Source organism: Equus przewalskii, chromosome 5 (assembly GCF_037783145.1).
Source record: "Equus przewalskii isolate Varuska chromosome 5, EquPr2, whole genome shotgun sequence".
In the NCBI taxonomy this organism is placed as follows: Eukaryota; Metazoa; Chordata; class Mammalia; order Perissodactyla; family Equidae; genus Equus; species Equus przewalskii.
Window position 1 is genome coordinate 9186362 of NC_091835.1, and position 25209 is coordinate 9211570.

Genomic DNA, 25209 nt, shown 5'->3' on the forward strand with positions numbered 1-25209 from the left:
GACTAACGCTACCTGGGGTGATCAATACACATATTAGAGACATTGTGCTAAGTGTTTAGGACACAAAATGAGTAAGCTTCTGCTCAAGAAGCTTGCAGTCTGGTCTAGATCTATGAACAAATACCACATTTCCTTGATGATATGATAGATTGAGTGTAAGATGCAATGTTAATTTAAAAACAGCTTTTGGAGATAAAAGAAACACTACCACTTTAATTATATACAATGTAGCTTGAGCTTTAATTTCAGCAACTTTGAAATGTGAAAAAATATGCATGTTAGAATGGAGAAAATAAAGTGTTGCCATACAGGGCTTTGGGTGCTGCAGGGGGATGTACAAAATGCAACAGAAGGATGCTGCTGACTCGGAGCTGGGACCTGATTGGTCTCCCGGGTAGACTGGGAAGGAAGGCAAGTACCAGCAGCCTTTGAAAACTGGCACCTCCGGCCCTGCAAAACGGTGTGGCCTGGGACAAATGATTTAATGTGTTTCAGCCAAGTTTCCTCTTCTGTAAAATGAGGGAATGGTAGAAGCTAGCCAGTCACCTGTAGCTCCCACTTACTGAGCATTGACTGTGTACCCAGCCCGGGCAAAGTGCTTAAAATGTCCTATTTAATCTTCAGTTGTAGGTATTGTCAACCCAATCCTGGGTGCATAGTAAACACTCGACAAACAGTTTTATTTAGTGGACATGAGGGTTTTTTAAAAAAATTATTTTATTGAGGTCGCATTTGTTTATAACACTGTGTAAATTTCAGGTGTACATTCTTATATTTCAGTTTCTGTATAGACTGCATCGTGTTCACCACCAATAGTCTAGTTTTTATCCGTCACCTGTGCCCATGTCCTCTTTTACTCCTTTCACCCTCCCCCTGCCTCCTTCCTTTCTGGTAACCGGTAATCTGTTCCCCGTATCTATGTGTTTGTTTGTTTGTTTATCTTGCACATATGAGTGAAATCATATGGTGTTTGTCTTTGTCTGACTTATTTTGCTTAGCATAATACGCTTAAGGTCCATCCGTGTTGTCAGAAACAGCACGATTTTGTCTTTTTTATGGCTGAGTAATATTCCATTGTGTGTGTATATATATATATATATATATATATATATATATATATATATATAGCACATCTTCTTTATCCACTTGTCTGTTGATGGGCACTTGGGTTGCTCCCACGTCTTGGCCATTGTGGTTTTTGATGTTGTAGCATCTGCCTGCTGGGCCTTCATTCACCCTTTTCATGGTAACAGCATCCAGATTTCCCTTTGAGGGAACACCTCGCCCGCTGTCAGTCCATATTGGTGCAGCTGCTCCCTCTGCCCCTGCTTGTGGGAACTTGGGGTGGGCGTACAGCCTAGGCTTGGCCAGTGAGACTGTTGAATCCCCTGGCAGCAGTGACTGGTTCAGAGATGGCACCTGGCCCCAGCCTGTTGGAATTGTGAAGAGGACTCCTCTCTCTGCTGGCACTGCTGGATGGGTGGATGGGAGCTGCAGCAGCGGGTGGGCATCTTGCTGGGCACTCTGAGCACCTGGCTGGGAGTGGGGCTGGCAGGGGCTACAGGGACCCTGCTTGAGCATTTGGATCCCATGGAACCTGTTTACCCCTCGGCTTTTCAGCACACCTGAACGGCTGTTACTGGAGCCAATACATCCCCTTTAAAAATTTTTTGGCTTAAACCGGATTTGGTTGGAATTCTGTATTTTACAGTGAAAAGTCTTCTTTGACCCAAACCGGAATGGTGATTATAATGATGCTGTGTTCTGGGAGAGTGAGGAGCTCAGAGGAGCTGGAGCACAGGAGTCCATGTGTGTGGAGGGGCGCCCGCGTTAGGCATGTGGATAGCTGACTGCACAAGCCCAAAAACACGTGTGGTTAGAGTGAGCATGTCACGGGTGCTGGAGGCGGCAGAGGACAGAGGAAGCTTGCTGGGTGGGTGCGTTCCTGAGGGCTGGAGCCTGTTGGGGAGACTGTGGCCGGCAAGGAGGAGGGGCTGGGGCCGTAGGCAGGCGGTGAGCAACACAGAGGCGCAGTGCCAGTGCATTCGGGACTAAGGGAGTAGGTCAGCCTGGCTGCTTTGCTTAGGGAGCGAGGACACAGGGCGGGCACACGGGTCTGGGAGCTGACACTGTGGGCTTTGGGTTCCCGACCTGGAGGGTGGGGTCGGTACCTCCCTCTCCACAGCCCTGTTATTGAAGCACCTGCTTTTACGCTGTGAAGCAGGTTCCTTAGCAGCTGTGTGTGTGTTTTCTTTGGTCTCCTGACGTGTCGTTCATTCGCACGCCAGCTCCTTCCTCCCAGAGGCATGTCTGCCTCCTGTTCTTGAGTGTGGCGGGGATACGCTCAGCCTGTACAACAGTCTGCCAGGGTTTGAATCCTGGCTCAGCACTTCCCGTGCGTGACCCCTTGGGCAAATCACTCCTTCTTTCTGTGCCTCAGTCTCCTCATCTGTAAAATGGGAATAATAGTAGTATCTTCCTCAGGGGGTAGCTGGGAACATGAAATGAGTCAGTGAATGTACAGCGTTGAGAACAGTGCCTGGCACAGAGTAAGGCGAGGCAGGTGTAAGCTATTGGTTATTTTTATTATTCATTCCATTCCATCATGCTCAGTGTAGACTGTTGCATAAAGTGGGTGCTCAGTGACATAATTTTCCAATGAGGAAACCCATGCTCAGAGTGGTTCAGTGTCTTCCCTAAGGCCTCGACTAATCAGGGGAGAAGAAACGTACTGTAGGCATCGCAGGGAGAACATCAACATCTCTGACCAAAATCTGGTTTGCGGTGTGTGTGTGGGGATGTGGTTATTTTCTCTTGTCCCCTCCCTCTGCCCCATGCCCTCTTTTGGGCTTTCATCATTAGCCTCATCTCTTGAGGGGCTCCCGACCCCGCAGAGGCCCTGACTGGCGTGGCAGCGAAGCTCCCCACTGCCTGGTCTTGCTGGAGTTCTCTTTGTTACTCAGGCTTCTTTTATTCTGATTCCAGGAGCATCTGCTCACAGGATTTCTGACACTCCTGGGCTCTCGGAGCTATGGGGTCTCTCTAACGCACCGTCCCTCCGTTACTACATCGAAAGACGATTTACCTAACAGATGGGATCTTTTGAATATTTATGTCTGGACACATCTGTTCTGGCCTTGAAAGTTTAATAAAGCTTTTCATTTTCCGAAGCGTGGGTGAAGCCTGTCTGTGGTAAGCCGACAGCTCCGTGGGGTCGGCTCTCAGTTGTGACTCTGGGGCATGGGGGTACGGCTTGGGAGACCCCACTTGGCAGGCAGCCATACTCTCCAAACCCTCTTCCTCCTTCCTGTGGCGAAGGCAGGAATGGCCAAGGGGCCGGCGGCAGGCGGCGCGGTGCTGACTCCATGGACCACTGGAATGTATTTCCAGAGAGGAAAGTAGGAACAGTTGTTTGCGGAGGGGGAAAATGTTTTCTTGTTCTTTCCTGGGGAAGATGGGTACCCTGGTTTCGGTGAAGGATGGAGGAGTGTGGCCTTGTCTGGGTCTTTGCCCCATAGCACATGGGGGCTCTTGGGGGTCTAGATGCATGTGTGGGAGGGGGCTCGGACAGCAGTACTCACCAAGTGGGCATGTGGGGCTCTTGCTGCCCATTCCTTCCTCTCTTGACCTTGGTGGCATTCTGTAATGTCCCCACCCCTTTAGACTCTGTTCCAGTCTAGTCTCCCAAGAAAGAATAAAAATGACAGAAATAACAATAACACGCAATGCAAAGACATGCCAAGAACTGTGCTACACTTTTATCTCTGTTCTTGTGTCTAATTATCCCCTCAACATCAAGGGAGGAACTCTTGGTACCGCCATTTTATAGATGAGGAAACCGAGGCAAAGAGAGTTTAATTGACTTGCTCAAGGCCACTCAGTTACTAAGTGGGGCAGCCAGGATTTGAACCCAGGGCCCCTTACACCAGAGCCCAAACTCTCAGTGCTTTATTGCCGGCTGTGATGGGAGTCTGTCAGCCAGCATTTTCCAAAATATGTTTTTTGGAACGTAGGGTGCAATGATCAGATAACTCCAAATGCCATGTCCCCTCAGGCCAGTTTAAAATGTACATCAACTTCTTAAAGGCTCTGAGGGATCCCGCAGTAAACAAACTGTGTAAATCATTGTTTTCCAAATTTCTTTAACAACAACAAAAAACTCTCCTTTTTCTTAACACCAATTAAAAAGCCTCATAGACCTAATATACTGCAAGCTACTTTGGGAAACACTATTGAAATGAGTGTTGGCTTAAAATATTACCTCTCCCAAGGATTCTTGCATTTTAACAAAGTTCTAAGTTTTAAGTCTCAGTAAGAAGAGAGTGGGAGTGGATAGAAACTATAGTGATGGAATTTTAGGTATCATTAGGTTGAGAGGGTTTTCTTAAGGGAGGAACTTCAAAAAGAACTGGATTGTATGAATTTTTTTTGTGTGTGAGGAAGATTGGCCCTGAGCTAATATCTGTTGCCAATCTTCCTCTTTTTGCATGAGGAAGATTGTCTCTGAGCTAACGTCTGTGCTGCATTTTCCCTGTGGGACACCACCTCAGCACGGCTTGATGAGCAGTACACAGGGCTGTGCCCAGGATCTGAACGGGCGAATACCGGGCCGCAGAAGCAGAGTGTGTGAACTTAACCGCTATGCCCCCGGGCCAGCCCTGGATTATATGAATTTTTTAAAAAAATATTTTGTTTTAAAACTATTTCAAACTGATAGAAATTTGTAAAAATAGTACAAAGAACTCCTGTATACCTTTTGCCCTGAGACCCCACTCAAGTCTTGCCAGCGTCCCAGTGACATCTATATGCGCTAGATCCAGTTTAGGGTCACACGTAGCTCTCGATTGTCATGTCCCTCTTGGCTCTTTCAATCTGGACCAGCTCCTCCTTTTTCTTTGATTTTCATGCCTTTGAAAATGTTGAAGTGTACAGGCCAGTTCTTTTGTAGACTGTCCCTCAATTGGTGTTCGTCCATTGTTTCCTCTCCATTTGCCCCAGGTTATGGATTTTTAGCCAGAATATCATAAATACTGTGTCCTTTTCATGGAAACCCATGGGGTGGTAGGTGCTTGATGTCTCTTCCTCCTGTTGTTGGTCGTGTTAACTTCCATCACTTGGTGAAGACGGTGTCTGCAGGTTTCTCCACTGATCCTTTCTTCCTCTTTGCATTTAATAAATGTTTTGTGGGGAGGTACTCTGACCCATTCCTAGAATCCAATTCCTCACTCCACCTTCACCCAGTGGTTGTAGCATCTCTTGACCTTTCTCTCCTGAATTAATTGTTACTGTGGTGGCTGCCAAATGCTGAGTTTCTAACGCCACGACCCCTTCTCCATTTAGTAGCTGCCTTTCCACCACAAGGAAAAGCTTTTCCTCTCCCCGTTTATTTATTCATTTCAAATTTTTATCTGTGTGTGGATTTATGGGCTCCTACTTTTTTATTCAATGGCTGTAATCTGTTACTATCCTTATTTATTTTGATGCTGTAATTTTTTGAGATTTGGCCGGTGGGAACCTGTTCAAACTGGCTCCTATAGCTTTTTGACACATTTCCATCATACTTTGAGCACTTCCTTACTTTTTGGCAGCACGAGGTGTTCCAGGCACATCTTCTACTTTCCCTCTCTGCCCTGGAATCAGCCATTTCTCCAAGAAGCTCTAGTTCCTTTCAGTGGAGAATAGTGTTTCAAAATCAAGATTTGGGCAACAGGTGTGCTCATCGCTAGTGGGATGTCCCTGCTCTCAGGTGTATCCATAGATGCAGCTAGGAAATAAGAGACACAAATTTACGTCCATATTATAGAAAACCATGAGTTCATATTGATGCTTCCACTTCCAATCCAATATCACAGAGTCGATTCTGGTTTTCTCCGTTCCATATTTGTACCTCCTTTGCGATGGTGAGAAACCTAGCTCCCCTTATGTCTGTCCCCCTCTATGTAGTCAATCTCTGGACCCCCTGACTTCTGCCCCCTTGTGTGTGGACCCTGACAGCAGCTTGGGCCTCCCCCAGGCCTCTTATATCATTCGGGCCTGCCTAATGGCATTTTGATAAAGGAGGGAGAGAAGGAAGGCGGAAGGGATGGAGAGAGGGAGAGAGAGAGAGGAAAGAAGGAAGGAGGCTAATAAATATTTTTTAAGGCAGGGAGAGGAAGGGAACGGGGTGTGGATAGCCGTATAGATTTTGCAACATTTTTTTATACTCAAAATTGAAAATATCTGGGTTTGTGGTAAACTCAATCTCTGATCCTCTGAGGTATTCATTTATTTATTCTTAGTGTTCCAATGGGCAGAACTAAGACCCCCTAAGTAGGAATTACATGGTGGCAGACTTCAGCTCACTATAAAAAATACTTCTCCAGTCAGAGCTGCTCAACATAGGGCGGTCTTGGTTGCAAAGGAGTGAGCTCCCCGTTAATAGAGGAGTTCATTTAGAGACTGTCGGACCACCAGTCAGAGTGACAGTGAAAAGATTTCTCCCACTGTGAGAGAAATTGGATTAAAGGCCAGTAGAGTTCAGTGCTGAGTCAGTGATAGCAACTTAGCTGGAGGCCAGGATTTGATCGGGCTTCCCAAGGGGCAGTGACACCACACTCCCCTCTTGGGGGCTGGGGAGGCAGGCAGGGCTCCAGAAGGAGACTTTTCTGTCCTTCCTGCTGGAGTCAGCAGCAAGGAGAGCCTCCCAGAGCCCCATGAGGATGCAGCCCGCAGCCGCACCAACGTGAGAGAGCTCCGGTGTGTTTGCACAATGAATTTGCATCTCGAGATAAAACATAGCTCCAGACTGAGACAGCCTTTAGTTCCAGTGCCAACAATCTAATGTTGGCTTCAAAGGAGAAAATAAAAAGATTCTTCTTGGAGCCGGTTCTGGCCCTTGTAGTTCTTTTATTGTTCCCAAATGGACCACATACTGGGGAGCTTTGTGATGACCCTAACAACAGTAACCTGTCAAACGCAACGAGCAAAATCTTTAAAGGGTTTCTTCTCAGGAGCAAATTCGAACGTCAGATGCTCCTCTACTCTCGCCTCTTCGTTTTTCCAGCCCCCACCCAACCAGTCTACCTACAGCTCTGCCGCAGAGGAGCTGGAGTTTTAATATCTTTTCATATGTTGAAATAAACTTAAGACTTAAAATTCTATAGGACACCAGCAAGCATGACTTCAATCACCTAGGATAGGACCAGCAATGGTTCAGCAAACATTAGTTGAATGACTTCTTTTTGTTGTTGTTGTTTTGTTTTTGAGGAAGGTTAGCCCTGAGCTAACATCTGCTGCCAATCCTCCTCTTTTTTTTTCTTTTGCTGAGGAAGACTGGCCCTGAGCTAACACCCATGCCTATCTTCCTCTACTTTATACGTGGGATGACTGCCACAGCATGACTTGACAAGTGGTGCATAGGTCCCCACCTGGGATCTGACCTGGCAAACCCCAGGCTGCCAAAGTGGAACGTGCACACTTAACTGCTGTGCGACCGGGCCGGCCCCTTGAATGCCTTCTTTGTGCTGGCAGCTGTGCTAGTTCTGAACTATACCACTAAGCAAGGTATTCATGGTCCCATTTCACAGGTGAGAAAGCTGAGGCAGAGTAGGTCAAAAACTTTATCACGAGCAATAACCCACGGGGCTAGCTATAGCTTCCCCTCCCGCTTCCCAGAGCACAGCGGTTGCCTTGGTGCTGGGGAGGAAGGCGTGGCTCGCCCATCTTTCCCTGAGTAAGCGGGAGTGTTCATGACCATGTTTTGTCTTCCTGATGAAGGTGCTGTCAATCAGAACCACTTTGGACCAGGAGTTGTATCCTGATGGGATTCTGCATCTGGACATTTAACATTTCCACAAAAATCTGACTCTTGCTGGCCGGTTTGCGTTACGCGTCAATGTTTATGTGCATATATATTTTTCAGCAGGTTGTGTTTGTGCTTTGGGTGCGTCTGTTGCACGTGGGCACCCACTTGGGTCGCCGTGAGTCCTGAAGAACAAGCTCTCCCACCAGGGAATATTAATGATAGTGACGGCTGAGCAAGCAGACTGCCGTGTGCTGGGCTTGTACACACAGACTCTCCTTCAAGCTTCCCAACAGCGGAGAGAGGAAGATTAATTTACAGAGGGGGAAGCCGAGGCCCAGAGAGGTTGTCACATATTCCATCCAAAGCCCCACGGCTAGAAAGTGGCAGCGTTGGGCTTTAAACTCAGACTTGTCTGACTCTGAAGGGGTGACGTGCACTATGTTACACTGCCCCTCACAGAGCACTGCCCCCAAAGTCAGGTGGCCAAACGCCAGGTGCAGTCACGACGGGGGGTGACGGGGGGCAACGGGCCACCGGGAACTCGAAGAAATAGGTTATGTAAGAGTTAAAAAAAAATTCTACCGGGGAGGTTTTTTATGTGTCTTTTCCAAAGGCCAGAGTTCAGATTTACGATGCTGGAATATTCATGAGCTGCCGCAGTGTGCAGTACTAGGGAGAAAAGTTTCTCATGACAGAAATTAACTTTAAGGCAAGGGCTCTTCTGAATTAAGTTTCAGACCTGGCAGACGTGATCAAAGCAATCATACAACCCACTTGGGAGGATGTGGATTCACATCTTAAAATGGTATTTAAGAGCTGGCCCGGTGGCATAGTGGTTGGGTTCAGGCATTCAACTTCAGCAGCCTGGGGTTTGTGGGTTCAGATCCTGGGCACAGACCTACACACTGCTCATCAAACCATGCTGTGGTGGCATCCCACATACAAAGTAGAGGAAGACTGGCACAGATGTTAGCTCAGGGCCAATCTTCCTCAACAAAAATAAAAGAAAAAAGATATTTAATGATTTGGGACACAGTAGTGCTGATTTTCATCCATCCATCCATCCATCCATCCATCCATCCATGCATCTGCTATGTGCATAACCCCCTATTGGAGCCTATGGAGGGATACCCAAACCAAATTAAACCAAACCCTCATAAGTGGCTTTCAGCCGAGTTGGGGAGAGTTAGATGCGTACCAGAATAGACAAATGATGAGGTGTCTAATTAAGTAACAAAGTGGGTGGTCTAGACACTGGGTGTTTGCCAGGGACCTAGAAGAGGGAGGTGTTTGAAGCTGTGGCGTGGCTGGCCTGGCCATTTTGGCTGCCTTCAAGGGCCGTTATGGCACCTGTGAGCCTGCCAGGATCCAATCAGCTCCAGTCTGGATACAGCCTGAGCTGGGAAATTGGATATAGAGTCTACCCACTGCTGAGATACAGTTTGAGCCTCTGTTTGAAAATGAGATGCCATTTTTAATCTTAAACACCAGTGTGATGTTCCCACAGGATCGAGAGAAGATGAAACAAGCAGAGATCCATTGGAGGGAGGCCTCTTCCTCTCCACGCCCTTGTTTGACCGCTAAAATATAATGAGAGATTGTTGGTATGTCCAAATCTAGGAAAACCAGCTACAAACCCAGCTCTCCAGTGGCAGATTCCCCTGGCTTTTATGACCTCAAGGCCTGCAAGGTTGACAGTAGGGGACCCAGACACTGAGGGGGCCTTGAATGTGAGGTGCAGACATATGTGACATAATTAGGCAGCCTTTATGAGGAAAGCAAAGAGAAGTCATTAGGGCTGCTGTTTAACAAAGGGGCCCTTCCTGCTCCGACCCCCATATTACAGAGCAGCTTTTCAACTGTGTTGCGCTTCTTTGATCCCCGAAGGCCCCTGATGTTTCACTCACATCCTGTCATGAGATTTAACGATGCCTCACATGTGCACCAGGAGCGCGGCCCAACTTAGCATCCTTTGGGGAAAGGCATTGTAAAATAACAAGGTTTTGATGTGTTTCCTTGCACGGCAAGGTTAGCGAGGCAGCTACGCAGCCGCTATGAGAGCCCCAATTTCACTCGGCAGTGGAAGCGATGGAAAGTAATGACCGAGAGACCCAAATAGTGCCACGTTCTCCAGCGGAAACTTTGTTTATGATGGCGTCTGTAGCATCAGCTGGTGCGCAGCGCTCAGGAGAGGAAAGAAAGAATTTGGTTTTGGACGGTCTTCTTTCAAAAGTCTGGGGAATGTTTCCGAGGGATGGGTCTTCTTCCAACCCACGGTTCCCTGTGATCACACGCACGAACAGCTGCTAAAAGGAAGATTAATAGGCCCTTAGGGACCATCCAGCCCGTACCAGATAGATCAGTCCTTCTACAGAAATCCTGGTAGGCAGTCTCCCCCTGTCTGCCCGCGCACCTCTGCAGATGAAGAACTCGCCAGCACCAGCCAGCACGCTGTGGCTGCTCCGACGGTGTGAACGTTCCTGTCTATTTAGTTGCCTTTTGCAGCTTCTAACACTGGTCCCAGCTGGGCGCTTGGCAGCTACACAGAGCAACTGGGCTCTGCTTTGTGAGAGTTCTTCAACCCTCAGGCGCTCCCTGAGCATTCTCTTTGCAGGCTAACGCCCCATTTCTGCTACTGTTTCTCCTGGTTTCTGCACCCTCATATCTGATGCTCCTTCTTGGAATGTTCTGGCAGAACAGTGTTGCCGCCCTTGTTCTCTGAATGCTGATTCAGTTTGCCTTCGCCTCTTTGGTCGCTGTTCAGCTCAGGTCTCTGAAGTGGAGCGATAATCTCGACATACAAAGGCAAGAATTTGGGTTTCCCATGAGATTCCCACATGGGTCCAAGTTCACATTCCAAGGGTTAGCTTGTGTGAACATTTCCTTTCCCTCCCTGGCTATTCGGATTTAAAAAAGCGTGTCAAGGGCTAATGGCTTGGTCCTCTCTCTAGTAATTTCACCCAGAGGACAGTCCAAGTGGCCCACAAGTGAATGCCAATGGGACTGAAAACCTTTGCTAACTGCCTCTTACTGGAGATCCATCCACTTCTCTGCATTGCTACCACCTTTTCCAAGCCTGTCATTTCTCTCCTGGATTACAGCCAGAGGCCCCGAGAGATCCCCTACATTTATTCCTGCCCCTTAAACACAGTTGCTAAAAACATTTCAGCAGCTTCCCATTGGACATTTAATAAGACCCAGACATTGGGTTTGCTCTTTGCCTGCTTGGCTCCTTTCCGTCTTCGGATCTTAAATGTTATAGGCTTGCATACTACATCTGTGGAGAGATCCTCCCATATCTCAGATTTGCTGTTATCATTGTCTGACCCTGCGCTATTTATTTTATAGAACTGATCACAATTTCTAATTAGGTGTTTGTTTCCTTGCTTATTTTCTGTCTCCCCTTGCCTCTCCCACCTCCCCCGCCTCCTCTTGCCTCCTCCCACCTCCTGATCCTCTAACAGGCAGGCTCTTGTCTTCTCTGGTCTCCAATATATCCCCAGCCCGAGCTCAGCTTCTGGTGCAGGATGAAGTTTCAACGTATGCATGTTGAATGAGTGAATAACGGAATGGATGCATGAATGGATGCAGCATCATATTTGTCTCCAGCTGTCCATCAACTTGAATACAAAATTCATTCTTGAGTTATAAACTTTAAGTTGTAGGAGAAACTTTTAAAGATAGAACAGTCTCCCTGAAGTAGGCATCCCTTTTGCTTTCTTTACTCTCCACATCCCAGCAAGATGGAGTTTTTGCTAGAATCTGATCATGATGCAAATGCAGGTCCTGATTGTCCTGGTTGAATTGTAGATCTTCCACTTAGACTGATATTGCTTTTATTTTTGACAGGGTAAGAATATTTTATAAAATAGCCATTTCTTGAGTGTTTTAGTGTTTTATCTAGATGAAAAAAAGGAAAGAAAAAGAATTTGGGGGCCGGCCCATGGCATAGCGGTTAAGTGCACACGGTCTGCTTTGGCCGCCTGGGGTTCTCCAGTTCGGATCCCGGGTGTGGACATGGCACATATAAAGTAGAGGAAGATGGGCACAGATGTTAGCTCAGGGCCAGTCTTCCTCAGCAAAAAGAGGAGGATTGGCAGCAATCAGCTCAGGGCTAATCTTCCTTAAAAAAAAAGGAATTTGAAATTTTGAGCACCATTCCTCATTCTAATCTCAAAACAGAGGATTCGGATGTCTTCATTTTTTTGGTGAATTTAATTACCCTGCAACTCCACCCCAAATCACAGAATGGAGAGAGGTGACTCTAATCAAACCCATGCTTTCAGGTATCATCTCCTAATTGGAAAATTTGTGTTAATTTCCTTGTGTTGCTGTAACAAAGTACCGCAAACTGAGTGGCTTAAAACAACAGAAATGTATTCTCTCAAAGTTTGGCAGGCCGGAAGTCTGAAATCAAGCTGTCAGTGGTGAGGCCTGAGGGGGAATCTGTTCCATGCTTCCATTAGCTTCTGAAGGCTGCTGGCAATAGGGATTCCCTGGCTTGGAGATGTATCGCTTCCGTCTCGGCCTGTCTTCACGTGGCCGCCTTCTCTCTGCGTCTTTGTGTCCGTGTCTCAAATCTCCCTCTCCTTTCTCTTAGAAGGACACCAGTCATTGGATTTAGAGCCCATTCTAAATCTAGAATGATCTCATTTGAGATCCTTGACTTAATGACACCTGCAAAGACCCTATTTCTAAATAAGGTCACATTCACAGGTATTAGAGATTAGGACTTGGACGTTCTTTTGGGGGGCTACAAGGATGAGCAGTGAGATCCAGAGAGGCACAGTGACTTGCCAAAGACGTACAGCTACGTATTGAGGAAATCAGAACCATAGCTCAGATCTTTTGGTCCTGGACAAATGCTCTTTGCACTCTGCTATATCGTCTCTCAAAAGAATGAACTCTTGCCTTCTAAGGCATTGGTTATATATCTTTTTTTTCCTGCATTAGGGCCCCTTTTATCAGCTGGCAACTGACTGGTCAAGCCTCTACAGGCACAAACCACATTAGTCGATCTAGTCCAAATAATAATCAGACGAGTTTGTGCAGGTGATGTTTCTCTCTATTTGGAAAAGAAGATAAAGGATGATAAAATATATTTTTGCTGAGCCGATTATATCTATCTGGCATAATTGTATTTGTTGATGTTCAATGGCAGCCATTCAAACTTTTGTAAATTAAAATGATAATTTCTCCAACTTTATCTTTGGCTCCATGGGCCAGACGCATTTGGTAGAGCCCAATGAGTAGCAGTCAAGGCCAGAATTGTTGGTTGACCACAGGCCAGGGCAGTGGTCCCCAGTTACGTTCTGCTCCCACACACACCTTAGATGATGGTCGTACACCAGATACATGCCAATGAGTCCACCCAGGTTTTTGCACAATCCAAACCATTTTTCAGAAAAATAAGGCAAATAGCACCACAACCGTTTTCTTTTCTCTTTTTGGTGGGGGAGGGGTACGAGGGAACTTGATACTCATGAAAGCATTTCATAACCATGTGAGTAATAAAATCCATCTTTTAAAGATGTAATGCATTTTACAGGCTTTCTCAATCTATCCTTGTCTTCCTTCTTCCTTAGAAACAATTTAGCGATGATTAAATTAAAAAGAAAATGGAAGTCATAATAAAATAAAAACTCACAAGCACCACGGTAATTTGTGATTTCCACAAGTATTAATGGTACATTCCCAACTGGCACTCACTGCTCCTGTGGCCTAGATAGGCAGGATACGACTGTCAGCAGATTCCTCTTATCCAGGTGCTACGCCATCCCTTCCTCTCCACTCAAGAGAGCGTTTGGAAGGCAAGTCACTGGATAGATAACTACAAGTAATCCGTTCTTAAACTGTAAAGCTAAAGCTCATCATTACATGGCTATGTAATAGAAAATCCAACTGGAAATTTCTTTAATGCTAGGGATTCACCAACCTCAGCACATTACCTTGGTCTGCAGACTGGCATCCCTCATGCCTTCAAGATGACTGGCGTAGCTGTGTGCATGGGACACCCAAGCATGGGGATATCCTTCAGGGGAAGAAAAATCTCTCTTTCTTGTGTCTTTTCTTCCTAAAGCAAGAAAGCTTCCCAGAAGCCCCCAGCAGACCTCCCCTCCCATTTCATTGGCAGATTTGGGTCACATTTGCACCCTAGACCAATGCCCAGAAGGAAATGGGACTATCACCAATAGTTTAGCTAATCCCGGTCGAGGGTATAGGTTGCCCGAAGAAAATTGGGATTCTGTTCCCAAGGAACAAGATGCTATATTAAGACAATTTTTGTTCACAAGGACATCCAAATAAAAATGACCTAAACAATAATGAAAATTTCATCATTTTACATAATAAGAAGAGCAGCAATAGGCCTCCTATCTTAAATTATTTTAGCAGTTAGTAGGAAGGTCAAAGCTTCTTCCTGAGTCTTTTGTTCTTAAAAGTAATCAAACAAAAGAGACACATCTTGGGGTAGCAAATTCTGCTCCCCTCCATAGTCATGGCTACGTCATGAGAGCAGCAAGCGGGCCTTCTTCTTTGGGCTAAGAGCAGAGAGCAGTGGGACTCCTTTAGGATATATGGGAGTTATTGAGATGGGCAGCTCAGAGAGCTCCCTGGGTGGAGCCCTGGCCTGTAGGGATGGGAGTGGGCACAGGCCTCCTCCTCTAGCCCAGCTCCCTGGTTTACAGCCAGGAAGGGAGAGTCATCTCCCCCACATGCCCTGCTGCTGCCAGTAGAGGGGGCTTTCCTCACTCATCCCCTCCAAGTTGTCCAGAAATGCCTCTGGGACCTACAAATCTTCCTCCTTCTCTTTTCCATAAGGCACCCCTGAAAAGTAGCCAAAGCAAGCACGAGGGTTGTTGATAACATCTTTTCATCAGGATATAAGACAGCTGTGCCCTTTTCCTCTTCCTGGCGCTCAAATCTTGAAGGCATCCAACTTGACTCAAGTCTCAGCTCCATCACCTTCCAGTTTCTTACCTTCAGCAGTCTGACCTAACTTAGCTTAACTTTGTCACTGGCTGGCCTGCATGCAGAAGGGGACAAAGCATTGCCACTGAGGAGTGGTAAGGCCCTGAATAAGTCTTCTCAGAATGATGAGGTCTTGGTTCTTCGTGTCTAAAATCTAGATAATTATGCTCTCCTTGAAAAGAGTAATGCGTGCCATATGATGGAAGGCATTTGTGGTGTGCACGAGTCTCCTTCCCTTTTTCTTCTTCTGGGGTTTGTGCTCTCTCATTTATGTTTTATGATCTGCTTGTTTATTTGGTTGTTTACTTATTTATGGCAGTGAAAGCTGGGTCCCTTTACCTGATTGGGGGCGTTCAAAAACAACTCCTCGGAACTCATCATTAATATTCACCCAGTGCCATGCAAATGGCCCCGGAGGCCTGTCCTACGTGGGAGCTTTAATGTGGCAGTTATGAAAGTAGCTCAGACCAAGCTCGATTAGCATAATAATGAAGCTTTGGCTGCAGCGTTATCATCCTCAAAGGAAATAGCTGGAGTGGTCACAGAGCCTTTAACAAGTACTGCTTTAGGATAAAAAAGGACAAAGGGGTGGGAAATGATAGATGGCAAATGTGGAATATTGGAAGGGGGTCAGAAGGGGTGGGAACTAGCAGAGAAAGTGGGGAGGGAGCTTGTTGGTTGTCCTTTTGCCTCCTTCCTAAGAGGTGTTGTCTGCAACCACGGAACTTCCTTCGGCAGTGGCCCGTTAGAAGTGCATTGGGATTTATGTTTCCAGAAAAATTTAACATTAGTGTCTCTTCTGGCTGTAGAAGAAAAAAAACCCAGTCCCCAAGAGTAGCAAGCTCTTTCAGATGTTCAATAACCCCTAAAAAGAGGCTGGGTGGCCATTATTACCTCGTCTTAAAAGATGAATGTTTATCATCCATCCATCCATCCATCCATCCATCCATCCATCCATCCATCTTCTATCTTGCTCCAGAAATGATTTAAGGCAGTTTCCAGGTGAAGTATCCAAAGTCCCAATGCTAGGAAGAGGCAGTGTGCAGATCTGAACTCAGATCTGCTCTCACTCTTTCCCCCAAACCATGGTTCTTTGTAATCCCTTAAAAATCCAGACCAAGGACCATATGTCCTAACTCTTGCAGTTAATTGTTAAGAAACAGGTTCAGCTGGATTCTCATGGCCGATCCACAGTTACTCTCTCCCAGTCGCTTTCTCAGCTGAGGGATCCTAACATGAGTACAGACTGTGCTTCTACAGAACCATTTAGTTGGCCATTGGCCCAGTTTGGGCCAGTGGAATAACTTCAATTTGCACGTTTAAGCTATTGGCTATTTTGCTGGATTTTTTAAACACAGGGATCAGCTGTTCCCTCATTACACAGACATGGAAAACAGCAGGAAAGCTGAAGTGCACTCAGGCTGTCTCTGGCCATGTAAAATCAAGCACTAAGTGGAAGGAATAGTCTGGATAATTCAAGAGAATCTCCTCAAGCCCCTCCTTCTGCTTTACCAGCCCATGCATATGGAGCAGGAAGAAAGAAAATCTCTATTGAAAGCAAGAACCGACTGCAGCTGGCTTGCCATACTAGGTCATGGCACATTTCACATTAGGGGAGATGGCTCTTTGTTTAGAAAACTACTTTAATGGTCTCTTTGGTGGAAAGATGAAGGCTCCCCACCCACCTCCCCCAAAGGACAGTTTGGAAACATGCTGAGAGAAAGGGAGGTCAGAATTACTCTGCATAATAAAGGCGGGAGAATGAGGAGGGGAGTGACGCAGAGACAGAAGCCATTTGGTGGAGGAGTGAGATGCTAAGAAAGACAGTTGTCCCGTCAGGGAGACCCTGGGCTGGAAATGGCCCAGGAGCTCTAGTTTTCAATTGTTCATGGTGCTGTGATATAATTCCCTCTGGAACCCCAACCTTTAGTTACAAAGTCTATTTGCAATACGCAACTGCTTCACCGTGGATGGTGCTTTAGAAATGTTACAGGAAAAGGGCTGCATCTCACATTCAGCTTGGTCCAGGACAGAAAGGAGAGAGTGACCACAGAGTGGGAGATAAAACAATTTGAAAGATCACCAGAAACAGGAAATATGAGGGGGGGAGGGGTGACCGCAGAAGACCCCTCTGAATTAACCAAATGTCTTTCAATATGTAGTATGGTGCTTAAGTCAGATTTCCTTCCCAATTTAAAAGAAGTGGAACCCCAGAAGTTTACCTAGACAGGATATATTTGTTTCCATGTTCTTGAAGCTTTGATAGCGATCTGAATGAATGAATTGATATTCAGCAATTATGATCGCCGCTTCACATCTCTACGTCTTTTTGTAGAGTTTGCCGTCTAAGATCAATTGCCAGAGATGTCACATTCATATACAGTCATGTGCCATATAACGACGTTTTGGTCAATGACAGACAGCATATATGACTGTGGTCCCAGAAGATTAGTACCGTATAGCCTAGGTGTGTAGTAGGCTCTACCATCCAGGTTTGCATAGGTGCTGTAGGGGAGGAAGAGATTTTCCTCTACCCTTCTAGGGTCTTCTGGCTGGTGTAAGAATTAAATTGACATGAGACAGTTTAACAGGAGAAAAAACAGCAAAAGTTTAGTAACATATATACATGGGAGAAACCCAGGAAAACTGAGTAAGTCACCAAAATGCCCAAAGCCCTCACCTTAAATACCGCCCTCAGCTAAAGACAAAAGAGGATGTTGGGGTGGGGAGAGTCAGGGACTTCAAAGGGAAGGAAGGCAATTCACAGGACAGTGAAAAGGAGCAAACATTTGGAAAACAAGTGTTTGGCCACACAGAAACAGAAGAACACAGAGGGAGCCCAACCAACAGGCTTTTCTACATTCCTCCCCGTCCACCACCCAGTTCATGTCATACTAAGGTGATAGCTCACTTTCTGAGACAGCTTTCTTTAATCTGAATTCTTTTAGGCAGTTAAGGGGGTGGTAACAAGGAAAACTTTCTGAGTCTTTTGTTTCTTAAAAATATTCAGCCTAAAACAATCTTTGTGTTAAAGAGACGCATTTTGGGCTGGCAAATTTTCTTCCCCTTTAGTACACTCTATGACATTCACACAATGATGAAATCACCTAACAACACGTTTCTCAGAATGTGAGATGATTAAGTGACACATGAGTGTATTTCTTTACAATTTATAAGCACTTTGCATTATTTCACTTAATCTTCATAACCACTTTGGGAGGGAAGCTTAAGACCCAAATCACCCAGGGAACATTGATCTATTTTCGTTAACTCATACTTTGTTCTCATGAAATGACTTAACTGGTTGTATATGCAAACACAATACTCAACTCGATGTCTATATAGGGGAGAACATACTAGCATTGCCAGGCTCTTGGTTGACGGAGGTGGGGGTAAGGGGTAGAGTTTTTAGCCACAGAGCAATTTCTCTTCCAGTTTCTTTTTAGGTACAAGCTAAGGAGGGTTGGCACATGCAACCCTATTAAAGCTGTGGTTACATGTGGTCCAGTATCAAAGCTGTAGTTGAAGAAACAGCCCAGAAATTAAAAGTGAATTTTATAATATCTGTAGGGTTTTTTCCCCCAAAATTTGATACAAATTCCACAGCAATACTTCTAAATTTTGCCTTTTTGGTTGGATTAATTCTCTCACATTCTTTTGATTATCCAGAGTGGCTCTTCTCTAAACTTCCTGAAAAATCACTCCGGTGAGGTCTAGCCTTGGTGGTGTCTTCATTCTTTCCATCCCTTGCTCTTTCCCTCCCCATCCCCAATTCTGCTTCCCCAAAGTTCCAAAGACAAACCTGGCAATGGCAGAGCCCTCCTCAAAAGGAGAGGAGGGGAGGAAACTGAGTCAGGGAAGTTAGTTAGAATATGCTTTTGTGGTAGGAAGAAGAGACAGACTAAGAATACATTTGCGTAAACATTTCAGAGTTGTAATAAATAAATGTTAAAAGTTAATCTGGCAATATGCATGACTTTTGTTTTGTTGTATATTAATCAAGCCGTAAATGGTAACAGTTTATGCAAATTATGGTGCTTATTATTTATTTTTAAGGAAGAAACTGTATATTTATAGTTATTCTTTTCTGGCTTTGCAAGTTCTTCCATGTTTTAAAATAATGGTCATCCTTTGACTCTTTGCTTAACTCCATGGATACAGTTTAATTCTCATCCGAGGGATCCCAAACCACACCTTGCTCACTGACACAGACCTGTCAAAAGACAAATACTCAAATCTGATTCCTCAGAAATATTGGTTCCGATAACTCTTCTCCTAATCCTTTATGACTCAGGGTTGTGGATTCTTGAGCAAATGTTTTTTCTTCCAGAATGTCTTAAGATAATTAAAGCTGATTTGCCTTCAACATCAGCCTTATGGTGACCCACAAGTGTGATGTAATTTGGGGGCAAGAAGAAGGTCCCCCTGTCCCCTGTGTCACCACCCGTTATTTGCTAAAATTCACTATTTGCTAAAATTATTTTACTATTCTGAGCATGCCATTTCTGAGCTCAAGGAGAGGTAACACTTTGACTGAAGTCATTCTCACATCTCGGAAGAAAAGCTGAGTGGGGAGGTGGTTTAGGTGCTAAAAGGGTTTAGAGGGATATGCATGCCTGGCTTTCTAGGAACTGAGAACCCAGGATTTTGCTGCTTCTGGAAAATAAGCATGAAAGGACCTGACTGCCACATTGGGTTGTGTAGATGGTGGGATCAAGGGCGGGCAGGGAATTTGTGTATGTGGTTTTTTTTTTTTTTTTTTGGTGAAGAAGATGGGCCCTGAGCTAATATCCATGCCAGTCTTCCTCTGCTTTGTATGTGGGATGCCTCCACAGCAGCATGGCTATGAGTGGAGTAGGTCTGCGCCCAGGATCCAAACCTGTGAACTTGGGCCACTGAAGCAGAGCATGGAACTTTACTGCTCGGCCATGGGGTCAGCCCAGAGTGGTGTTTTCTATAGTAAGAGGGACTTCCGCCAAGGCCTCTGGAAGTCGGCGGTGGGTATCTTGCAGGACTTGGTGACTGCTCTTTTCCCCAAAGGAAGGCGAGCTTGTAGTCCCTTCCAGGTAAGGAAGGAGTGTTATCCATTTACCATGACAGCGTGGAGCTTTGCCCATAAGTTCCCACTGCCTGAAGACAAAAGAGAAGGGAAATCAGTTGAAAGTCTTACCCAAGACCCAGTCTGAATGTGATTTTCTTCTGTTTTCCTCTTTCTTCTCTGCGGGTAATCTGAGGCTGACTTTTCTCCCCCAACCCCTTCCTGTCCCAAGTTGCTATGAAAAGTCCCAGCGGTTCTGAACACCTCCTCTCTGCCTCTGAGCTGCAGGGCGGGCCGGCAGGGATCACAGAGCCAAGTGCTCACTGTCACTCCTCTCGACAAGATGGGGTGGGGTCTCTCCTCCAGAGCCTCAGAGCCAGGGCTCGTAACCAGCCACGCCAACGCCCCTCTGCCACAATGGCCCCGGTTCTCCCTGGAATGACATACTTCACCTTGGTGGGCAGCAAGCAGAGGAGCCAAGGGAGGAGGAAACTGCTGGAGGTTGCACTAGTCAATTAATTAACATCGTACAGCCAAGGGGAGGAGGAGTTCTTGAACTTGATATGCAAACGTATGCAAAACCGTAGGTAGATTATCCTGGTTCGCAATGAACAGTTCTGGAGGTCTGGCATTTTTCTAAAATAGGAATTCAGTGTTGCTGAATCACATAGAGAACAAGAAGTAGAAATATTTTCAGTTCAACAGTTAAGTCCTTCGTAATTCACTTCCAGGATAATAACCACCATTTACAATTTGGTGAATATAAATAAATTGCACTCCACCTACGTGTTCAGCTGTATCACTCTGTTTTCCAGAAATTTCAATCTTGAGGGCTCCAGTTGACCTCTCACCAGTGCTGAACTGGTACATTCAGTGTACCCTGGCCACTATGCGTTTCCATCTCTGAGTTTTACTTAAATCTTTACAAAGTATCAAATAGCCCTGGGATATGTTATGGGGGTGTGAGTTTCAGAGCTAGACTTGGGTTTGAAGTCCAAGCGTGGGCAAGGTCACATAACCTTAACTAGCCTTAGTTTCTTCTTCTGCGAAGTGGAGACAATAATATCAACTCAATCATGACTTCGGGGGCCTGTGGAATGAGATACTGTATTTGAATCACATAGCTTGTCGCCCATAGTAAACTCTGATTATAATCCAAATCTATTGCAAATTTTGAGGCCCAGCTTGAGTCCTGCCTCCTTCATGAAAGTTTTCATTTCCACCACAGCTTGAAGTAATCTCTGCGTACTCCTGAGGTATTTATTAGCTGTGCGATTCATATGGAAATTAAAAATGCATTGCTTCATGACTTATGCCTTGTTGTTATCTTATTAATTAACCTGTGTTGTTATTTAATTAACTCTTCACATCTTTATTTCTTGTCTTCCCAACCTGACTTTAAGATCTTTGAGGATGGAAGCCGTGCCCTATGTTTTATGGCTTTCCAAGATGTCCAGAACAGAAGCTTGATCGCATCCCTCTCCATAGACTAAGAAACAGGAACAGAACACATCGTTAAGCACTCATAAGTGGTCACTTTCACCGTGGAACGTGTTTCTTCCTCCACTGTCTAACAAGATAACCCCCATTGTGTTCGTGCTCATGTTTTCCATCTTGTGTACTCTCTATTTTAATGAGGAACAATAAAGCCCAATGTGAGCCCACAGATTTTAGCAGAAGTTAATAGCAGTAGGCACAAAAGTCTTGGAAAAACAGATGAAGAGGTGGAAAGTCTCCCTAATTAGATCCTGCTTGTTGAAAAGAGTGGCATTGGGAATAGGACTTAGCATGCTTTGTCCCTCTTCACCCGGTCTTATCAGGTCTTCAGAGAGCCAGCTGTGACTTCTCCTGCTGGAGCTTTGTTCTCAGTGCCATGTCCCCAGGTTTCGGGGTTGGAGCACTGTCACTGCAGACAGTGACTAAACCAGACTAAACCAGACTAAACCAGATGACTTTTGTTGTAAAGGCCAGGAAGTAATTTACTGAGGGAAGCCCCTTGAAGTGCTGCTTAGAGCTCTGGAGAAATCTTGGGGAGCAGATAAGTCTTGTATAAAACCGTTCAGTGTTAAAACACACACACACACACACAAATGTTCCCTCTAACCACATTACGATAAACAGGGTTATCTTGTGGTTAAAGTGATACACTCTACATTTGGGGTCATATTTATTGAACAAGGATTTTTATTTCCTGTACAAGTTCCAGCGTGAGACCAGAAAATGTGAACAATTATGAAAGTTTCATATTTCTCCCAGGGTCATTGTGAACATGAACGAAATCTGCCAGAACCTCGGTTATGTATCCTTGATTAAAAAAAAACATTGAATGCAAAGACAGGTTCAGAAAGCCTTGGTATTCCTTGTGAATGGCCTTGTTAACACTAAACACTCCATGTGCATTTGTTGTATTTGCATGTGAATGTGGGTTTGCCTGAGGTCTGGGTGTTCACAAGAATTTAGACCAAGAACAAATCCATGTCGATAGACCTTGGCCTCGGTGGCTGTGTCCTTCCCTCTCCTTCTGGATGGGTGGTTGGCACCAACTCTCAGGCTGCTGCCTAGTGGGTTAATTTTCTCTCTTTCTCCTTCTCCCCTTACTCTTTCCCTCTTTTTCTATTTTGTCTTTCTCCCTCCACCTCTCCCAACCCCCCACCTATTTTTATGTATTTTCCTTCCTCCACCTTGACTTTTTTTTTTCAGTAAAACACCATTATGTTACGCATTAAGTAAGTGATACCTGCCAGGCTCCTTATTACGGAAAAGTACTCTCCGGGTATAAACAGATTTCAAACAGAATAGAGTTCTTGTAAAAGAAAAAAAAAAGTGAAAACAGCCATGACATCCAGGAACGAGCTGCATGCGCATTTCTCCTCCAGTGGAATTCTGGAAAGGAATATTCTTTGGCAATTGAAACTGTGGAGTAGGCAGTGCCAGACTTTCATATGGGGGCAGGTGGGGAGGGAACTGATTTAGTTTTCCACGCTTTTCTGATGGCTGAACTCAGGGAAGAGCTGGGGAAGAGGAGACATTGGGTCTGGTCGAGGAGGAGACCCCAAAGATCATGGAGTCTTCCTTGCTGCAAAAATCGATTGTCCAGTTATTCTGATAATCTCGATGGGAATGTTGGTCCAAAGCAACCCAGTGAGTCATTGCCGGAAATGGAACTCTAAAAGGCTTACCTGATTATTTCAGTTATTCTCCACAACTCTATAAGGAGAGTATTATTATTATTATTATTGTGGGGGACTGAATTGGCCACCCCAAGATATGTCTCTTTGGCATGAGGATTATTTTGAGCTGGTTACTTTTAAAAATTGTGGACATGAGAGAAACTTTGAAAAGTAGAATTTAACCCTTTGTAAAGAGACATTTACATTTGTAAAGGAAATCTCCATCTGTAAAGGTGTCTCCCTCTCTGTACGAGGAAGAAGGGGGCGTGACCTTATCTCTAGAAACTCTCATCAATGCAGAAGGCAAGGACCTAAATCTGCATAATAACCTTACTCTTGTTTACTGTGCTTTTCTGGTAACCTACCGTAACTGACTCCTCCACCCCCACTATCCCCCTTTGTCTTGAGCAGAGGATGGTATTTAAGGTGAGAGCTTCTGCCATTTTGGTGACTTACTCAGTTTTTCTGGGTCTTTCCCATGTATACATGTTATAAAGCTTTGTTTAATTTTCTCCTGTTATTCTGTCTCCTGTGAATTTAATTTGTTGTCTGGCCAGAGCGGGAGGAGGGAATGTCTTCCTCCCCTACATTATCTTCTTTTTACAGGTGAGGAAAATGCTCAGAGAGGGCTAGGTAAATTGCGAAGATCACTTGAGTAGGCAGTGGTGGGGCTGGAACTGAACCTGAGCAGTCTGACTTGAGAGCCCTGCTTAACATCCCCCCTCCGTACACCGTAATTCACAGGTTTATTTTACATTTTCTCTTTATCAATGCCAATGTTACTTGCCCTATTCATGGTGTCTAAATTATGTATCTCCTTCAGGACTAAACTGACACCAGATAAAATTTTTAGTCATCAGACTTCTTTCTTTTTCTTGAGGAAGATTAGCCCTGAGCTAATTGCTGCCAATCCTCCTTTTTTTGCTGAGGAAGACTGGCCCTGAGCTAACATCCATGCCCATCTTCCTCTACTTTATATGTGGGACGCCTGCCACAGCATGGCTTGACAAGTGGTGCCATGTCCACAGCCGGGATCCGGGCCAGTGAACTCCAGGCTGCTGAAGTGGAATGTGCAAACTTAACCGCTGCGCCACTGGGCTGGCCCCTCTTTTTCTTTTTTATCTTCCTTACCCCCTCCCTCTCCGTTTCTCGTTTCCTAGTTCCCTCCTTCCTTCCAATATTTAGTAGCTTCAGTTCTGGAGGTATAAATCTGATCTCTCTAGTTTTGGGGGTTAGCTTTATCTAGAGTAGAAAAACATTGTTTCCAGCCTCCATGTTGGGTCCTGCTGGAAGTCTGGAGCTTTACCCAGTATTTCTGCAAATTTCCAAAGGGCTGTTAAAAACAAGACAACAGGCCCCAAATGGAGTGACTTATGCTAAGCCCCATGTCACCAAACTGAGACTTAATTACGGTTTTGGCTCTCCAGAAATGGAACCGCCAGTCAACCAGGACTCGCCTGATCAGCGCTAGTGAGGTCGTCTGCCTGAGAGACCCCTGCCACCCACTAGAGGAAAGTGACCCTGAAATAACTAACTCGCTCTCAGCCTAGTATGACTTCCTTGTCCCTGCTCCCTTCTGCCTATAGCAGTCTTTCATTTTGTACAGCTCCTCAGAACTCCTTTCTATCTGCTAGATCGGATGCTCCATGATTCGAATTGACTTTTGCTCAAACGAACTCTTAGAATTTTTAATATGCCTCAGTTTATCTTTGAACAGGGCTTATGTTCTTGTGGTTGCCTCTCACTCTGATTTCCTGTTCCTGCTGAAATTCTTGCTTTCGTGCATGCCTCGCCTCCTTTATCTCTTTTTTCTGCCCTACATCATCTTGAACATAGCATGCAGCCCCCATTCCGTTTCACAAAGTTCCTCCAACCCAAGGCTCTTGCATATAAGATGTTACCAAAGGTTTGGGATCATGTTGCAGAAGTATGGATGTTCTGTTGACTGTTACACACCCCTGTCCCAAAATTTCTTGGCCCTTTCCATCACGGGACTTTCTCTCTAACCTTCTAAGTCCCCAGACTCCCTCATTCAATTGGCCATCCTCCCCAACTCTTTTCTCCTTTTCCTCTTCCCCATGTCTCTCCCTTCAGTTACCAATAAGTACCACCAATGAACTCCCCAATTTCTGTTACTTGCCCAGCTAAAACAATTATACCTTCTCTTTATCTAACCTTTTCCAGGGGCCCCATCTTCCATAATCAGATATTTTGATATGTGTTTCTAAGCAAAAGCAAAAGTTTTCTAA